The following is a 20,973-nucleotide window of genomic DNA, read 5'->3' on the forward strand; positions in this document are numbered from 1 at the left end:
GATACCAGCATAGGAGAGAGTTTCCCCCCACCCACAATTACAGCAGCCCAGGTAAGCAGAGAGCTGAGGAGATTTCGTGCCAGCAAAGCAGTGAGTCCAGATAGAGTATCGCCACAACTGCTGAAGGCCTGTGCGATGGAGCTAGGGAGTCCTCTACAGCGCATCTTCAATCTGAGCCTGGAACAGGGGAGTCCCGAGGCTTTGGAAAACATCTTGCATCATCCCAGTCCCAAAGGTATCACGTCCTAGTGAGCTCAATGACTTCCAGCCTGTCGCTCTGACGTCACATGTGATGGACATCATGGAATGGCTGCTGCTTCACCACCTGTGGCAACAGGTATGCCACGCCCTCGACTGTCTACAGCTCGCATACCAGGAGAAGGTGGGAGCAGAGGATGCCATCATCTACAGTATATGCTACACCGATCCCTCTCCCACTTCGACAGAGGCAGTGGTGCTATAAGAATTATGTTTCTGGACTTCTCTAGCGCCTTCAACACCATCCAACCTCTGCTCCTTAGGGACAAGCTGACTGAGATGGGAATAGACTCACACCTGGTGGCATGGGTCGTGACAATCTTACAGACAGACCTCAGTATGTGCATCTCGGGAACTGCAGGTCTGACACTGTGGTCAGCAACACAGGAGCGCCGCAGGGGACTTTACTTTCTCCGGTACTGTTCAGCCTATATACATCGGACTTCCAATACAACTTGGAGTCCTGCCACGTGCCAAAGTTCGCTGACGACACTGCTATCATGGGCTGCATCAGGAGTGGGCAGGAGGAGGAGTACAGGAACTTAATCAAGGACTTTGTTAAATGGTGCGACTCAAACCACCTACAACTGAACACCAGAAAAACCAAGGAGCTGGTGGTGGATTTTAGGAGGCCCAGGCCCCTCATGGACCCCGTGATCATCGGAGGTGTAAATACCTGGGACTGTAGCTGTATGATAAATTGGAGTGGACTGCCAATACTGATGTTCTGTGCAAGAGAGGACGGAGCCGACTATACTTCCTTAGAAGGCTGGCGTCCTTCAACATTTGGAATAAGATGCTGAAGATGTTCTACCAGATGGTTGTGGCGAGTGCACTCTTCTACGTGGTGGTGTGCTGGGGAGGCAGCATAAGGAAGAAGGATGCCTCACGCCTGGACATACTGGTGAGGAAGGTAGGCACTATTATAGGCACGAAGCTGGACAGTTTGACATCCGTGGCAGAGCAACGGGCACTGAGCAGGCTCCTGTCAATCATGGAGAATCCACTGCATTCGCTGAACAGTATAATCATCAGATAGAGGAGCAGCTTCAGCGACAGACTGCTGTCACTGTCCTGCTCCACTGACAGACTGAGGAGAGCGTTCCTCCCCCACACTATGCGACTCTTCAGTTCCACCCGGGAGGTAGACATCAACATTATGCAAAGTTATTGTCTGATATACCTGCATTTTTATCAATCTTTAATTACATTTTTTTTTTTATTATTATTATTAGCATGCAGCTGCTGGAGTATGTGAATTTCCCCTTGGGATTAATAAAGTATCTATCTATCTATCTATCTAGCAAAAGCAACACACAAATATCCATTACAATAACAACACAATTTATTGGGTAATGAGTACAACTAAGTATATTGTACATTTTAGTAAATTTGTAGTAGTTTAAAAATAATAGTATAAAAGTTACTAGAAGTAATATGGTTAAGGGTGCACATCAGCATATCCTGCAGTTTGGGAGACTATGAATAAGCAGTTAACATTCCATATCCAACTCAGCTTAAGTGGATGAAAGTTACAAAAATATACCACCCCTATGTAAATGGAGGTGGTTTTCCACCTTCAAAGAATGCCATACTTTAGAAACTAAACTTTAATATTTCACAGATCATGTCTAATGACAGTCTCTTTCATACTGTTGAAACAGTTACTAAATAATCCTTGTGGAAGATCTGAATTATTTAGTGTGAAGAGACAAAACCACAGATAAATTCCCTGTTGTTTATTGTTGGATTAACAGTCTATATTATATTAAGTGAGTATTTAGTGTTGCATTACTGTTACTAAACTATGACAGACATGTATTGTACTGTACTTAAACTTGAGTGCCATTCTTAGCACTCTGTGCCCCTTAAGGCATTGTTAAAAGCTGCATGTAACTTCCTACTTTCTGTTGCTGTGTCAGAGAGAAAAAAGGGAAGCAATGTATTGCTTAAAATAACCTTGGATTATTATTTCTCAGGCTTCACGAAAGCGAAGTTTCTGACATTTAAGAAATTATTTCATGTATAAACCATAGTGAAAAACCTTATACTCCGAGCAGAAAGGCAGAAGGATTAGCACCAACACCAACCAGTGCCATATGTCTCAGTTGCTGAACTCTCTTTTCCAGACTCAAAAGGCACTTATAAAGAAGAGAATAAAGAGGTGTAAGTTGAAGATGTCTTTAGACAACTTTGAAGGAATTAAGTCCTCTCCTGCAGAGTAACCTTCAATCAATGTGGGAAATCTCATACATTGGTGGAAGGCTAACACATTCTATGTTCATTGTGAAAATTTTTATAATTTTTGCAAAACATAATATTTTTTACAAGACCTGGTTTACTGTTCAAAAATGAAAATTACTCTACATAAGAAATAACACTTGTACTTTTTAAGGTTTACTTGTTTTAAAATTTGAAAATAATTTTGTGCCTTTTAAAATGTAATTCATCCATTAATTAAAGTTACAATGGACTGAGTTGTCTATAATCAAAAAAGATGCATTTCCCTTTCCTTTTTACTGGTTAATCACCAAAAATCTTGAACCAAGATGACCAAGCAACAACAACAACATTTATTTATATATCACATTTTCATAGAAAAAAATGTAGCTCAAAGCATCTCACTGATTACCCAAAACTACTCATTTCAAATCACATACAGCAGAAGTCAATATATTTTTTAGACTGCTTCTGTAAAATACTTTTTTTCCCTTCCATTAAGTCACATGTCTTTGTAGTAGTGCTTTAAACAAAGGTTGAAACAATTCTCCTAGAACAAGGTTAGCCTAATCATTGCCCATTATGACATGTATACTTGTCCACACTGCATCTTCTAAAAATTATTAATATTGCAGATTTTTTCACTCCATACTTTCTCCGTCAGAATCTAAAACTCCACTGGGGGACAATATGCAAGTCCTGCTTATCCAAGTGTAAAACAATGTTCTTGACACATTTCAAAAATCCATAAAAGGTATGTATGTGATAGAAGTCATGTATATACAGCACCCTCTGATAATTAATCAATCAAACAACGACCATCATGGTACCTGAATTTATGTAAGAACATTTAATTCTTTTTGTATAAACTGTATTGCTGCTGACTGGTTTTAAGGTCAGATTTAAAACTTTGTGGGTAGTGATGGGCATATGGTTAGATTATCGACTTCCTGTGTTTGTGGGATTGTGGGGTCAATATTGTTATATGTAGACTGGATTGCTACCATTGTTGGTTTGATGGCCATAACAGGTTGTCTACAGAGTACTAATTGTGTTGTCTTTGTGAATGAAGCTGTTTAGGGTGTCATTACTACTGGTTAGGTTGTCTGCAGTCTTTCACAAGTGCATTATATTAAAACATTTTATACAGTTTTTAAAATGCCAGTATCAGAACATAGAAATGGGTGATATGTCATTTGATCTGGTGTATCACCTGAAATTCTTCCTCCAGTACTGAATTTCATAAAGAATGTTTTACTGATATTCTAAAAACTTGCATTTAAATGTACACAACAAACATGCAAATCTCCATATGCAAAAGAAAATGAGAAATGTGATTTTCTGTCAGAGTATTAGTGTAGTATTAAAAGTACTGTCTTTGTATAGATACTTGTAATGTGAACTTTGTGTAAAAGGTGAGTTTCCCCTTTAAGAACATAAGCAAGTAAGTGAGAAAAATCCTGTATTTTTAATTGGTTTGTGAGAGGTGAATACCTGTTAGAGAATCTATCTGAGAAGCAGAGTATTAACAAGCATCGGTGCACCAGTTTGCACAATTAATCAGTAATACTTTAGCACTTTTGTTATTCATTAAAAATACATTTTAGTATGAAAAGCATACTCAATTATATTTCACTGTTATCACCCGAAACCACCAGAATTTTTACTAGGTGACATTTTCTTAATGAATGGCTTCTATTTTAATCCTTTCCTAATACAGACCATATCTGTGGAATGCTTTACAGGATACCATCCACTTCTAGCTATTAATTTCTATGAGGCTATCAGTGGGAAATAAGTGAATTCTTCTGCAAACCTGAGTATTCAGTTTGTGAGGATAGCCTTCTCTTGCCTAAGTTGTTACACATATTCTTTCAGTTTACGAATGATGAACTTTATTATGCAGCAGTAAAGATTCGACACCAGAGGTATTTTTGATATGTCTCTCCAATAATTCAATGAGAGTTTTTTTTCCTTCTGTTTGCTCATTTTTGCATTGTTTTTCATTGGTGTTTATTATCAGGTTGGAATTTTCCTATTTTGAATTTAATATATTTGTTAGGGTTGTCTCTCAAATATTCTTAATGCACAATCATTAATTAATTGAATGAAATAATTTCAGCTAGATTTTTTTTTATTTAGGTTCTTCCCTTTTAAACTGGGTCTACATACTAACATTAAACATTAGAGGTAAACAGCAATTTAACTGGTTATATATATACCACATCAAATTTAACTGGAGATTTTTGAAGTAGTTGTTGCACAAAAATATCCAACGTATATATTTCCAAAAACAGTTTAACCTTAATTTGACAAAAATGTCCTTTAATATTTGGCCTTCATAACTCATGACCCATATTAGGGGCTTAGAATATTTTAAATGCACTATGACATATGCAACATACTAAGCACCAGATTCAAGTGGCTGTTCCTTACCATCAAAAATCACTTTAATTGACATAAGAGTTACTTTGTGTATCCATTATTAAAGCAAAATCGATCATGCATAGAATCTAGTCAGGCTGAAAAGCTAATGCATTCCTGCTTTTTCAGGTGAAAAAAATAAATATGGAATAATACAGATGAAACTCAGGATTGAGTTAATTGTAAAACAGTGCAGAAAACCTAATGGTGATCAGCCACTGTTGTCTCCTCCTATCTCTTTCTCTCTGCCTTGCTTAACTGTAGTAGTAGGGTGTTGTATTGTGTTAGCCATTACGAATGCAATGAGAAGTCAAGCAAAATGACACTTTTTATTTGCGAACTAAAAAGATTACAATATGCAAGCTTTCAAGGAAACTCAGGCCTGCAACTTACAAACTGAGTTTGCATATTGCAATCTTTTTAGTTAGCCAATAAGAAGTGTCATTTTGCTTGACGTCTAATTGCTTTCCTTAACTAAACACAAATGTAAAAATACACCTGTAGGTTGGCCATACAGTGGGCATAAGATAAACAATGTCCCACCCACCCTTGTCTCTAACTAATAAGGCTGCATTACCTCTTGCATGGAAAAGCGAGTATAAGTATACCACTAACCAAAGAAAACATATATATATGATTTCTCTAAAATTCCACTATGAGGTTTGGTATAGTAATCAGTAGAGGACTCCGCTGATTAATTGTAAGCTTTGGTAGGATAAGCTCCTTGATACAACAGCTAGATAAATATATAGCCTTTAAGGTCTGTTAAATGCCTATCTAGGTTCAAGACAATAAGGTGTTCAGTAAAATATAGCTTATGTCACTCACTCATCTTGCACATACTGTAAAAGATTGGATCTAAAATATGAGATTACTTATAAGTCCTTCAGTATGTCTTAGGTCTTAAACAGTTTATAAAGACTTCCTAGATATAAAATTCCTTCACTGCATATTTTATAATCTTTACAAATGTTTCAGTTTAAAAATTAAGAGTTAAGCTAAAAATCAGCTCCTTTCAGCACTTTTCGTTTTGTGCAAGTGCTTCCTTTGTTGGGCTGTAAAGCAGGAACCCTTAAATGATCCAAGTTTGTAAAAACCCAAAACAGAAACACATCTGTTCTTTTCTTTTGATGTAATTATTCTAATTGCTATTTAGAAACTCTTGTTCATGCATCCTGTTGTGGTACAAATAAAGTGGGGAACCAATTTCCTTGGTAAGGAGCTCACTTTTATTGCTGTGCATTTTGCTATATATCATTTTGTTAATTTCATCTTCAGATGAAATGCTTTAGAATTCTATGCCAAGATTTCTACTTTATGTCATTTTGTGATTTCATATACATAATTTGGTAGCAAGCAGCAATAAATACAGTTGGAATGATTCCTACTGCTTTCCTATGTAAGGCTCACCTGTCATATTTTGAATGGCTTTGTATAGCAAAAGATTGCTTTAATCCTTTTAATACTTATAATTTGAGACTTCCTTTTAATCATTGTTTAGTTATACATACCCATAACATTTATGAACCTGTTTCTTCCATAACAGAAATGTGCAGAGCCAAAGCCACGTGCAACAGTATCAAGGGCAAGGCAGAAAGTAATCATGAATGGTTGCCAGAAAACAACATAACAAACTTACACACACACCCACACTTACTCAGACCAGACCAATTTGGAAACACATATACACATAAGCAGTCTGAGTGAGGAAACAGGACAACTCAGAAAATAAAAGCACAAATAACATTTAAACCATGTAAATCCCATACCAATAGCAAGGCAAAAGTCAAACAAAGGTTCCTGTAGCCATGAGAGAAGAGTCTGGTTTGGGAGCTTAAGCTATCCTGCCAAACAAATCCAAACATAAGTCACAACAGACCCCTGGATACTCGCTTAATTTGTAACTACCATACTGTACACTAATCTTACTGGATCTGATAGCTGTGAAAGCTCTACACTAAATTCATTCATTTATCCAGCACCATTAATTTCTGTATCACTTTTGACTCTTTGCACTTTTAAAGTTCTCCCGCTCTTTTAGTGCTACATTTCTTTCTTGTATATACTGCAGTGATTTTACTCTACGGGTCAGTTTCCATATTTGATACTCTATTGTAAATCTGATTACTCTGTCAAGTGTCTTGTGTCGATACATGTTATTAGTGGAGTGATATAAAAAAGACTGAGCAACTGAGATATAATTTAAAAAGTTTAGAAACAAATGTTAAAATATTAAAATACATTCACAAGCTCACGTTTGAAAATCTGTAGTTATAAGTTTATTGTAAAATACTACATAGTACACACATTACCTGTAGTGCCATGGTGTAGCTATGCTTGGTACTACTGTCTTGTATCTCCACAAGAGAGGATTTATATTGTGGACATGGTCCGTGTATGTCAAAAGCTTGCACATTATTTCTGCCTCAAGTTTGTCTTTGTTTTTCCCTTCTTTCATGAGGTACTCCTAGTTTCTTTACACACCCTAATAATATGTGTGTTAAGTTATTTGGTGACTCCAGACTAGCCAGTGTGAATTAATGTGTCCAGAGGGCCTGGTTGTTTCCTGCATTACCCTCTCTTGAGACATACTGTGGTCTCTTGTAGCTCTATAACTAGACTAAATAGGTTTGTGAATTGATAGAAGGATAAACAATATATTAATCTACTTGTCCTCTCTTAATAAAATAGTTTCTTGGCAGCTTTAAAAACACTGATATGTGACATCAAACCGTAAGACAATTACACATCAGGACTGTTCTTCTCACTGTCAATAATAGTAAAAGCTAACAATAACAAAAGTTGCTGCAGGCACCATTTTAAATAAAAGCAGTAAATTAAACTAGTTAATGAAAATAACTGCTAAAGAAACAAAGGGGATTAGAAAATTCTGTAACTTACAACACAAATGATGTATAACAGTGAACAGGGGACATAAGCATACATATAACCAACCGTATGTAATATGAAAAGGAAAAACTTCAAAAGGCACTTTGAGGATATCAAGCATACTGAGAGCACTACAAAACATGTTAAGTTTACGTTTCATTTATACAGTATATACAAATGTAAAATCTTATCACAATTTTCGACTTGATTAAATGCATTCATTTTTACAAAAAAAGTAGTATACAAATGGTAGAATAAGGCTTCTATGTTTTAATGATTTTCTCTTAAAATTTCTTACAAAGTTTTATTTTCTCACACCATTTTATCTTTAGAACAAATCATTGACAATGTAAGACCATTAACATTTTTTTGCCAGTAATAAACCCTGCTTTTGTATTTCCTATGTTGAATAAGGTCACTTTTCCTGTAAAAGTTACCTTCAGGTGATAATTAAACCAAACATCTTTAAAAGATAAGGCAACTTGCAAAACCACAACTCCTGCATTACAATTTTTTATGTTAATTAAGTAGGTTTATTGTTGCAAAAATAATCCTTATTAAGCTTCAAAAATCAGATAAGTCATGATCTTGAAAAACACCTAAAACTGATCTATGCATTTTAGAAGATTAACATCTAGCATATCATTTTTAGTAATATAACAGTAATACATGTTTGAATGTTTCAACAAAATAAAAATAAGCAATAACAAAAACAAATGTAAACTTCAGGCAAATATACACTGCAGTTCTACTAACATATACTAATATGTAATATAAATATGTAAAATTCAAAAGGTAATTACAGACATTAAGAGAAACACACAGTTAAAAAAAGTAAAGCAAATAAACAACAAATACCAATTCACATATGGAATATGCTTACCAGATAAGTAGACTGTAGCCAGGAGAAATCTAGGCTGAAATCATTTGAGTTGACAAAAGTTCATATTAGCTTCCTAGAGGCAAGAAAAAAAAGGAAAAAATGCAGTGATGTCATCAAATCTGCATAACCTATATTTGCCAAACTGCACCCTTTCTGTTCCACATGTGTCTACAGAAGATTACACAATGGAGGCATGTAAAAAACTGCTTTAAAATACAAATCTGCACACAGCAAAAAAAAAAATCATATTAATTTTAGATTTTTTTGTTATGTTTAATGGTTCATTTAAATTACTTGAATCAATTGTGACTGACTAAAACTGTAACATAACAGCAGGGATTTTTATTTATTATCTATTACACTGCTCTTGCATTTTCTTTATTCATTTCAGGAAAATAATTTTTTCTATTTTAATTTTATTTAGAAAAATCTGAATTAGGATGGGTGGCGCAGTGGTAGCACTGCTGCCTCGCAGTTAGGAGACCCGGGTTCGCTTCCCGGGTCCTCCCTGTGTGGAGTTTGCATATTCTCCCCGTGTCTGCATGGGTTTCCTCCAACAGTCCAAAGATGTGCAGGTTAGGTGGATTGGCGATTCTAAATTGGCCCTAGTGTGTGCTTGGTGTTTGTGTGTGTCCTGCGGTGGGTTGGCACCCTGCCCGGGATTGGTTCCTGTGTTGGCTGGGATTGGCTCCAGCAGACCCCTGTGTTCGGATTCAGCGGGTTGGAAAATGGATGGATGAATTAGGATCAAACATTCACACTACTAGAAATGGTGTGTTTGTGCTGTAATCTTTCTTTCAAAGTGTTTTGTAATTGTGTATTCTTGGAAATACACAATATGATTCACTAAAATTGACAAATATTATTAATGAGATAATTCTTTTAACATAGTGTGAAATGGAGTGGAGGCCAAATAGATTCATTGGCAGAGGCCAATTGCAAGACAACTGTCTCCTCATTAGCATGAGTTTGTCAGTGGTCTGTGTTGGTCTGGGTAATTTCAGACCTTTGATGCAACAACTGAATATTTATGCAAAGAGATTGTGAGATTCATACTTTTGAAACAAAAATATCACGCATGAAAAAAATCTAGTGTAGAATTTATTTGAATAGGGCTTGAATAGTAATGCAAGGCACAATTTTTACAGATGCTGAGGATACATGTAGTCATTTAAACAGCTCAAAATTATTCAAACAATATAACACCAAAACAAGAAGGATGCATGTTAACATCTTCTTGAACATATGTAACAGGACTGTGCTGGAAGATCAATGCTCAATCGGTAAATGTGACATGGTGCAGAGACCAAGATCATGAACTGTGATTGGCAAATATGACATACTCCACAATACAAATTCACATAATTTGACATCAGCTTTATAAACTGCCAGAGTAATATAATAAAAAGGACATAAATATTAGCAGAAGACATTGCACTAATCATTATGTTAGGGATGAGTAGCATCTTGATTTTCACTCATTTTTTGCCCAATTTCTCGTTGGTGGCCTTTTTCAGCAAATAATTTCCTGGAAATGTGCCTTGCAGCTGGTTTAGACGAACATTTTTGTGACAGAAATGGTGCATGAACTTAAACATTTCTCTAGTCATTATTAAAAGAAGAAACTTTTTTTGTTAGGTAACTTAAAGTTAATATTAGAGAAGTATGCACACTTTATATGGAAACTTAGGTTTATGCCACTGGTATATAGGTTCTTTCTTTCTCCTAGGATACATCTAAAGACACAGGAGGTCTGAAGAGTTAATGGAATCAAATAGCAAAAGAAGAAGGATCTGTGCCCTTCTAACTTGTATGAAGGCTAGAGAGTTTCAGTTTAATGTACACTTTAATTAATACACCACCTCAATTGGACTGAAATTAAATAAAAATTGTATCAATGGAATTTAACATAACAAATGCAATAGAAAGTAAATATTTTATGGAGAGTGCAAAAATTATTTTTCCCATAATGTTTACTGAACAGAAAAGACTTCTCTTAAGGTGTATTATGTCACTAAGATTATTGAAACTGCAGCTGTAGGCACACCTTAATCATTTAGAATTTTGCAAGTCAAAACAAACTTTAGGACGATAACATTGTAGGTAGTTATCGCTTCCATACACCAGAAAGGCCTTTCCATAAAAATATATTAATCCTGATTTTAAAATGTCAACAGAAAAAAAAAAAAAAAATCACACAAAAAACATAGTGTAAAAATATATAAAAAAGTTGAAAATTGAGTTACTACAGCTAAGGAATCTCAAAACAGAAATCTCCTCATGTTATAATATCAGTCTTTAGAGCTCATTTTAAATTAATTCAATTCCACATTAAACAAGTGGAAAAAGTACATTTTAATTCAATTTTGCTGAAACTTTAAACATAAAGCATTGAAAATAAATGTTTTGCAAAGGGATGAATGTTAATCACTATCTGTAATCAACATGATTCTCACATATGTTTTTTGACAAGCAAAGCTAACATTATTTGCCTGAATTTGTGAAATCTATTTTTCTTGATTTTTTTTTTTTGGGGTGATCTAACCTATAAATATATCAGAGCAAATGGAGATTATTATGTAAAATAAAACAAGGATTCACAATCTTGAGTTATTATGGTGGATCCCAACTACTACTCTACAATTAAATCGTCAGTAAGAGTACAGGAAAAAAGAAACTGGGCAAGAGTGAATTTTAAAAAGATGTTTTTCACAGAATCATAAATACATGCAATAAGTTACCAAGTAGTGTGTAGGAAAGCAGGCCTTTGGGCACCTTTTAAATGTTATTTATTTTTCAGCAGACAGGTAAACAGAGATTGAAAAACTGTGATGGACTTAATGTCCTTGATTATTCCAAAGGGAGAGAAGGTTTTTTTCTTCAGTGTTTATCGTGACAGGCTTATACACAGTAAACTAAGAACATACTATACATTATGTGACCATAGGAGGTGCTGCACTAGTTAATACTGCTGTCTCACAAATTCAGAATCCTGGAATTGAATCCCTTTCCTGGTTGCAGTCTGTGAGAAGTTTACATGATGTCCCAATGTCTGTGTGACTTTTTTTCTCAGAAAAAATTAGTTTAATTACCAAATCCCAAACACATGCATGCTAAGCTAATGGGCAATTTTAAATTTGTCTTGCGTGAAAGTTATGTTATTTAAAAAAAAAAATGACATAGTATACCTGAGCTCATCAACTATGTTTTGATCTGGTAAGATACCTGTTTTGGGATAGCTGTATGATTTTCCAAAATGCATCTGTTTTTTAAATAAGGAATTTCCTGCAGAATTTTTTTTTATTTTTTACCAAACCATAACCACTAATCTATGTTTTTTCTCTTTCCAAAGTTTCAAGAGAAATAAATCGCCACATTAATGGGTGTTTTAAAAAAAGCATCCTACTCAAAGAAACACCACACACAGATGATCAATACTCAATTGTTCTAAGGTTGAGATGATTTATTTGCCTTACTTGGTCAAAGCCAGCACCCCATAAAGTGATCATTGAAGAAGCTCTACTTTGAGTTTACCAACAATACATATTTTTGCTAACTGTGTTGCACTCTCTGTTCCACAATGCCACAAACACTGTCAAACAAATTTTTACACTGCTAAAACCACAACGACAAAACAAAAAGTCAAATGTATAGTTCGTAAGCTAGAGTTAAAATAAACAATAGCACCAGTGTTTGTGAACATCAGTTACTAAGACTGCCATCAGCCACTTATAGCATAATGTCTGGTTTCTTGCTTTCACATTCTTACATGGCAGTCACTGCCAAGAAGCAGTTCAGAATTACACTATATTCACATGACAAACAAAATACAGCCAAACATTAAAAAAATAATAATAAAAATAATATCAAAAATGTCATGTGTGAATGGCACAGTATTACAGTATTCTAGTTGTTACCTCTGCTGCCTCGCACCTTTAGGGATGGGTTCAACTCCTGGAATGGTTAACTGCTATCTAGGATTTACTATTAGTTTACTACAGTCTATAGTTTTCCTAGATTCCCAAGAGTTTTCTGAATGAACTTCAGTTTCTTCACACTGCTAAAGAAATACAGTATGTTAGGGGGTCTGAGTGAGCTGAGGGCGAGAATGGACATGTTGTTAATGGTTGAGTCCAACATTACACTCAACTCTGCTGTGATAGACTCAGACTTCTCTATAAGATCCTCTATAACAGTGGGTTAACAAAATGGTAAAAATGATGAATTCCTACTGTTGAGATAAACAGTAAAGTAAATAAATAGTAATCAAATCTAAGTGCATATACTGTATATTCACACTGCAACATTCTTAATATGTGTAGTATGGACTTTGCAGGAAAAAATACAAAAAAAATGACTCACAAAGGCAAAACAAAATGACATTTCACAAATCCCCCTGTCCATACCTAATACTTTCCTTCCTTCTTTGACCTCTCTTCTTCCTCCTGCTGGCAGGCGAACTCTCATTCACTTTCCACCCAATGCTAAGCTTACTGCAGAAATGGTCTCTTTTAAGTATGATCCCTGAAACTCCATCTGAAGCTCTTTTGGGCCTAGCATAACTCTATAAACCCCTTGAGATTGTCTGCCCAGAGCTCCCCCCGGAGACCTTAGATATCCCTGCCAGGAAACTGGCCTGTTTATAAGAAAAGAGTCAAAACATCTCTGCAGAGGAATCATTAGCAGTCTCCTGCTGCCAGGGTAGGAAATGTAAAATACTTTCCTTCCATTTTATTAATATTTCTTGAAAAGCTCAAGGGCCTCTCTTGCCTGCACCTCCATCTGGCATTCCTTCTGGAGTAGGTTAAGAATGGCCTCCCATCCAGGATATGTTCCAGCACCTGCAGATTCAAGTCCTGACCCCAAAATACCTTTAAAGTGTGTATAAGCCAAAAATTACTAAAAACATTTTCAACTTTGCCAAGTACTTTTGAAAAACAAAAAAATGTTTTCACTTGTAATCCAGATTTTACAGGAAAAGCCCACTCTGCTGTAAAGCTTGCTACCTTATCTATTATATGATTTAAATTACATTGAAGGGGCCTGTGAGTCTGTGCTGGAAACAAGTTAAGAAGGACAATAGAAGGGAAGAGAGAGTTCTTAGTTTTTATTATAACAATATATATTAGTATGGACATGTCTGTGGTGGTCACCTTCAATGATTGGCTAGGGGGACTGTTAATTAAAGAAATGTCTAGGAAACATCCATACATTACCCATTTATAAACTGTAGTTGTTTGTCATCTTAAAGCACTGAAGGCACTGAGGACAAAAACAGGACAGATCTGAATTTGAGGTTTAGAAGCTTGTGTAATTTTAAATCTATAAAAAGCCCTAATTTGTGTTTCAGCGACAAAAGGTGTACAATGCAGCAGAAAACCAATTTTGATTGGTCCTTCTTGTTCCTTTCTCTCCCTGATATCAATTTTTTTTTCTTTTGAGTTGTTCCAGTCTCTAAGCATCTTTTCTATCTGCCTCTGGAACAGTCATCCATCATAATGAAAATGTTGGGGCAGTGGGCATGCCAGCATGACACACTGAACTCCTTTTCCAGAAATGGCACGTCTATTGACAAAAAAAAAGACATAAAACTTAAAAGAAGAATGAAAGCAGATTCCCGGACTCAAACATGCTAATGACTGTAGGAGTTGATGGAGAATGATAAGGATAGGAAGTGGACTACAGCTTAAGATGAAGTTTGTTAATGTGTAAGTGATGAAGGTTCTAAAGAAGGTATGCAAAAAAAGTTTAACATAATAAGCGGTATATGCATGGTTATTATCAAACAGAACAGAATCAAAAGTTGACAGAAATGAGCCAAAGGAAAAAGGGAGTAACTAAAAAAATACATCAAAGCAGGACAGACAGTCAAAACAATTTGATATATAGGATCACACATATTAACAATTCAAAGAGACTAAAATAAGATAAAGGCCGGGATCACAGCTGTCAAAGATTCGGTCAGAGATGACAAAAAATGAACTACATTTATTTTACAGAGCTTGAAAAAGAAGATAATTAAAAAATTAGTAGAAAGAAAAGCAATAAGATAGTTCAAAGATAAAGATCTCCAAGAAAGAATAAATTAGAAGATTAGCATTAAAATTTAAGGCTCCCCAAAAGTTGTACCATCTAGTTAGGGATCCCCACTAAAATAAACCTAAATCTGTGAAGTGAGTTGACATTTTGCTTATGCTCTTTGAGTCCTTTTAACTGTCATATGCTTCACAATCAGAAATGCCTCTTTTCCAGTCACTCTGCCATAAATTCCTGGTTGATGGACTGCTGCTGGGATGGTTGTCTTTCTGCAAGATCTCCCATCTCAGCAGAGGAGTTCTGAATTTGTTTTATCAATAGCTCCTGATGACCCTGATTCTATTGATTCACTAACAGAATGTCTGACTAGTATCTCAGAATGGATGAATAGTAATTTTCTCAAGTTAAATAAAGAGAAAACTGAAACTGAAATTTTAGTGATCAGCAATAATGGATACAATGAGGCTATTAGAAATAAACTGGATACAATAGGATTAAAAGTCAAGACGGAGGTAAAAAGCTTAGGGGTGATTGTTGACTGTAATCTGAATTTTAAATCACATATTAATCAGATCATTAGGACAGCATTTTTTCACTTAAGAAACATAAGTAAAGTTAGACCGCTTATATCACTGAAAGATGCTGAGAAATTAGTTCACGCGTTTGTTTTCAGTCGACTAGATTACTGTAACGCACTCCTCTCAGGACTACCCAAAAAAGATATAAATCGTTTGCAACTAGTGCAGAATGCAGTTGCTAGAATCCTAACTAGGAAAAGAAAATCCGAACACATTTCTCCAGTTTTAATGTCACTACACTGGTTACCTGTGTCATTCAGAATTGACTTTAAAATTCTGCTTATGGTTTATAAAGCCTTAAATAATCTCGCACCATCTTATATATCGGAATGTCTGACACCTTATATTCCAAATCGTAACCTCAGATCCTCAAATGAGTGTCTCCTTAGAATTCCAAGAACAAAACTTAAAAGAAGTGGTGAGGCGGCCTTCTGCTGCTATGCACCTAAAATCTGGAATAGCCTGCCAATAGGAATTCGCCAGGCTGATACAGTAGAGCACTTTAAACAACTGCTGAAAACACATTACTTTAACATGGCCTTTTTATAACTTCATTTTAATCGTAATTTAACTTAATCCTGATACTCTATATGTTCAATCTCCTCAAAATAACTATTCATGGTGGCTCTAAAATCGCTACTGACCCCTACTCTCTTTCTGTTTCTTTTCCGGTTTTTGTGGTGGTGGCCTGCGCCACCACCAACTACTCAAAGCTTCATGATGCTCAAACAATGATGGACGGATTAAAAGGCAGAAGTCTACATGACCATCATCATCATCAAGCCCTTCCGTGAGAATCCTAAATCCAAAGAGGACTGTTTCATTTATATTAGGTAGAATGCCCAGAGGGGACTGGGCGGTCTCATGGTCTGGAATCCCTACAGATTTTATTTTTTCTCCAGCCGTCTGGAGTTTTTTTGTTTTTTCTGTCCCCCCTGGCCATTGAACCTTACTCTTATTCGATGTTAATGTTGATTTATTTTGTTTTATAATTGTGTCTTTCATTTTTCTATTCTTTAATATGTAAAGCACTTTGAGCTACTGTTTGTATGAAAATGTGCTATATAAATAAATGTTGTTGTTGTTAGATTGACCATTGGGTGCTTGGTCACCTCCTTCTTTCCTTGTTACTTAGTTGGGTGGAATGGACAACTCTAATAAGAATCCTGGTGGTTCAAAATGTCATACATTTCACAATTACTGATGCCACTGTGTTCTTGGGAATACTCAGTGCTTTAGAAACAGTTTCATACCCTTGCCCTAACTGAAAAAGAGTCCCTTGGACTTCGTGGCTTAGTTTTTCTCTTGATATGCAGTGTGAATTATGGGACATTAAATAAACAGGTATGGACATTTTGAAACAATTTGCCCCAGGTAGACGGTAATCAGGTTGCAGACACCTCTTAAGGATAAATAAAGCAAATAGGACACACCTGACCACCACAGAAAAGGGTATAAATTCCTATATAACGCAAACATTTCTTAAAGCATGCTTTCATTTTGTGATTATGGACTGGCTCCAGCAGACCCCGTTGACTCTGTAGTTAGGATATAGCGGGTTGGATAATGGATGGATAGAATGGACTGATGAGTGTATACTGAAGGACAATAGTAGCAAACACATCCATTTAAAACAGAACTTACAACACAATAATGTATGCAGAAAGTGAAGTGGTCAGAATACTTTCTAAACCCACTGTACATACAAAGAGAAGACAGAAAACTTTTAAACACCTTTCTACACCAAGAAAAGAAAATTTGCTTGTATAATCACAGTTCTAAGCACAGAGAGAAAGAATATAAGATTAACTAGAAAAACATAATCAGTAAAAAAACAAAGGGTTAAATACACAAATATGAAGAGAATAGCCATCAGGATCAAGAAGCACTAGATGCCTTTACCCTGCCTTTCAGCCAGAAAATCAAACATAAAATGATGTTTTTTGATGCATTATTTAGCACTGTTATAACACTATTTATGTGACAAATCTTAAAAATGTTGCAAGTAATTAAGGATTTTAGGGAAAAAACACTTGTAATATCTAACAAATTAAATAACATAATCCTATACTAAAGCATGAAGTGTACTCAATACAGTGTGATTCTAGGCTTTGTTCTGTTAACAATAACGCCTCAAGATATAAACTGGAAGGGGAAGCAGGAAACTTTAATTATATTAGCATATGAAAATGCTGCTGCAGTTTACTGGCTGATAACAGTACAATTGTCCTCAACATTTGTAGGATTGGAGTTCCACAGTGGTAAAGAATAATATATGTGCAACCTCCAATTAATTTTGAATGAGTGAACATTATGCGAGTATTCCTCTCAAATCAAGAGGCTGAGGAAAAATAAAGAAAGATTAATGGCTTTATTCATTAGGTAACCACTGATGCACAACAGTCTTCTTTTTAATAAATGTAAATTTACAAAGTGACTAAATGAAAATTCTAAATACTTTGTTTTTTTTTATAAAACAAGTATTAACACAATGCAGAGAAATACAGTACATTTTCTGCACAAATGAGCAAAAAGTTTATATTACATATGTGCAAAGTTTAAATTATAGTCGACCCTTGACATACGACCGGCCTGACATGCGAACAACTTGATTTACAACCAAAATTTTTGTTTTGATTTACGACCAACATCTTGCGTTATGACCCGAATGCGGTCACGTGTGTCTGCTTGTGCGATTGTAAACAAACAGCTGAGAGCATTCGTAAGAGTCAGTCGGAGCCCAGATACATGTGTTTGTGGACGTAATTTCGGTCAGTGCAGTGATTTATCTATATATATGATTCACTAAGACCATGGCAAGCAAGACGCATAATTGCTAAGGAAGGAAGAGAAGGTAACGAAGGTAAAGAAAGCGATTGTTAAGGGATGTTAGCTAGCGGGCTGGCGCGGCACATGATGATGTCATCAGGCTGAGTCAGCACTGGCTTGCCTTGGAGTGTATTATTACAGCAGTTCACAACACGGTCAGCTTTGAACTGAGTGCTCGACTTCTGTCATTATTAACTTGAGAAACAGCGATCACAATCGAAACGAAGAAGGAAATTGTGCGGAAATATAAGAGTGGCGTTCATGACCGATCTCGCTAATATGTACAGCATGTCGAAATCCACCAGCTCGACAATTTTACAAATAAAAGATTTGCATAAGGAGGTTCCTTCTAAACAATAACCACCTTCCGTTTCATTCTCCTCCTCCTCCTCCCTTCCTGCAGCCCAAAGATGTCAAATTAAATGGTGAGTACAGTATGAAATTGTTGTTTCTGGTAGGTTAGGCACTTTTTATAACTTTTTGGTTAGTACATTAGAAAAATTATTGGTGCTTTTGGTAAATTATGTGCATTATACAACCCTTTTTTATTATGAAAAGGTTAAGTAAGTGTTGCTGTGGGAGGTTCAGAGAGCATTATGGGTATATCCATTATTTCTTATGGGAAAAATAGGCTTGACTTACAACCAACTTGAGTTACAACCAGCCCTCGCGAACGAATTGAGTTCGTAAGTCCAGGGTCCACTGTATAATGTACTGGGGACAAATAAAGTTCTATCATCATCTTTTATTAAGTATTGAAACAAACACAAGACTTTAAAATAATGTGTTATAGTGCTTTTTTTAGCAGCAGCTATATGGGTTATAAGCCAATTAAAAAAAATGAAAGGCATTTATGTGCAAATCTGTATATGTGCCCTGGCCCTGTATATGCTCTCCTTTTTTAAAAAACGAGGAGCACCACTTTAGTCTGCCAATTCCAAAGCACTGCCTCCATCTTCACCACAACACTGAAGGGTCACGATTGCCAAAACATCTCACAGTATACAGGTCTTTCTGTATTTCTAGTCAGGTCTCATCTACATCCACATCTTGACTGTACAGAGTATTCTAATCATCACAGAAATGGGCCCATCGCTATCCAATGCCTCGGGCACTGGTTCCTAAAAGGCTGGTATGTCCACTGTAATCAAGAGTTTCTCAGAGTGCTCCTTTCACCTTTCAAAAAATATTGCCAGTTGGGATTAGAAATTCCACATTCTTGTTGACAACAGCCAGGTGACATACCCCATATACTTCCATCTAAAAGTTTGCCAGAACCTTTTTGAAGCCATCACAAAGTCACTCTCCATAGATTCTCCAAAATGCACCCACACAAAGGTTTTTGTTTTGGCCATTGATATAGCTTCTCCCTTTTTGCCCTTTCTAGCATTAGAAGGGTCTCTCTTGAATTTTGACAGTGTCCTTTACCATTTCACTCCACCAATGGTTCATAAGTGTCACAACAAACCTTCTGGACACAGGTCCTTGCAGGTTCTTCAAGTCCTGAGGTCTTGAACATGGTTCATACAGGCTCTGCTCCAGTACCTTTCAAGCTGAGGGGATAAGTTTTCCCACATGTGAGAGTTAAATATACCCCGAACAGAGGCATTCATTAGTCATGACAACAAATCATCAGTAACCATTTGGATTTTCAAAGTCCATCTATCCATTCACCTGTGGTAGATCCTAACCAAGTGGACATCAATTGACAGCTCAACACCTCTTTACCCAAGAGTCTAGAATACACAGCCTCTTATGAGACAATACATTTGATCACTGATCATTAAATTTGCATGTTGCAATGAACATGCTGCTTTTTTACTTTCACATTAATTTGGCAATTCCACATCAGTTGCATTTGCTCTCCTTAAAATCTTTGCTGCAGCTTCTCTTTCTACTCTTGCCAAGTTGTTAACCTCAACACAATGCTTTTAAATGCATATTTATTTATTTGATACCATTCATTGCTTAAACATGCGTGATGGTACAGTAGAAGTACTAATTTGAAATACTAGTTTGAATTTCAGTAAAACTGATTTTACATAAAAGCAGACTTCTTTTAGTAGTGACAGATTGATAGAAATGAAGTTCTATTATACAATTTTAACTGTTTTATTTTCACAATATTTAAGTGATTTCATTTTATCACCATTTTATCCCAGTTGTTTATGGCAATGCTGGCTGTTGCAATTACATGAAAAAAGTTGTCATTGTTTGACATCACAACCCTCTTCCTATGTAAAATGGCAGCTTGTTTCTCCAGGTTTCCCAAGCTTTTGGATAGTGACCTAATCTTTGACAATTATCTTGACAACTTCTATGTTACAGACCCAAATTATTTGTAGTCTGGTCTTGTATATTTAGGAATTCTGGTTAGCATTTCAAGTTGTCTTCATAATATATTCTCGACATCCTGATTACAAATCCTTCTGTACCTACTGATTAAAACGATCTTTTTACCAAAGAAAGCCCAATGTGTGCCTTTGGGAAGCCTATTTTTTCACCTAGGCACAAAAACTACTGTATAGTATATTGCTGGTATCAGAAAGGACCAGTTGAAAATTACCATGGTGTTTGACAAACTGGAAAACAGAAACACAGCCCAACAAAAAACAAAACCTTTATCTCAAAATTAAGACTGTGACAGCAAAATTAGCTGATCTTGATTGTAACTCTCATAGAAATAATACTCCCATAGAATCAGAAATTGCAGACACTTGATTATTTTTATTAAAAGTTTATGGCTAACAACCCTCTCTAAACTGCGTAAGCTTTTTTTTCCCGTCATTTAAAATATATACACCAGTTTCAAAATTATAATGACAGGCAGGCTGTCTCACTGTAAGATAGGAAATA

At 35.7% G+C, this 20,973-nt stretch overlaps 1 protein-coding gene across 3 annotated transcripts in view; it reads right to left on the reverse strand.

The window, feature by feature from the left end:
• The window catches only part of shank2b (SH3 and multiple ankyrin repeat domains 2b), a 1,055,424-nt gene that overhangs the window by 875,139 nt on the left and 159,312 nt on the right, over window positions 1-20,973 (reverse strand). For all 3 annotated transcript variants that reach the window (XM_039749058.1, XM_039749068.1, XM_039749076.1), the window contains exon 3: window positions 8,675-8,747. The gene's annotated coding sequence lies outside the window, so the exon portion shown is untranslated. The remainder of the gene's footprint in view (window positions 1-8,674; window positions 8,748-20,973) is intronic.

This window comes from Polypterus senegalus, chromosome 1 (genome assembly GCF_016835505.1).
Source record: "Polypterus senegalus isolate Bchr_013 chromosome 1, ASM1683550v1, whole genome shotgun sequence".
Taxonomy (NCBI): domain Eukaryota; kingdom Metazoa; phylum Chordata; class Cladistia; order Polypteriformes; family Polypteridae; genus Polypterus; species Polypterus senegalus.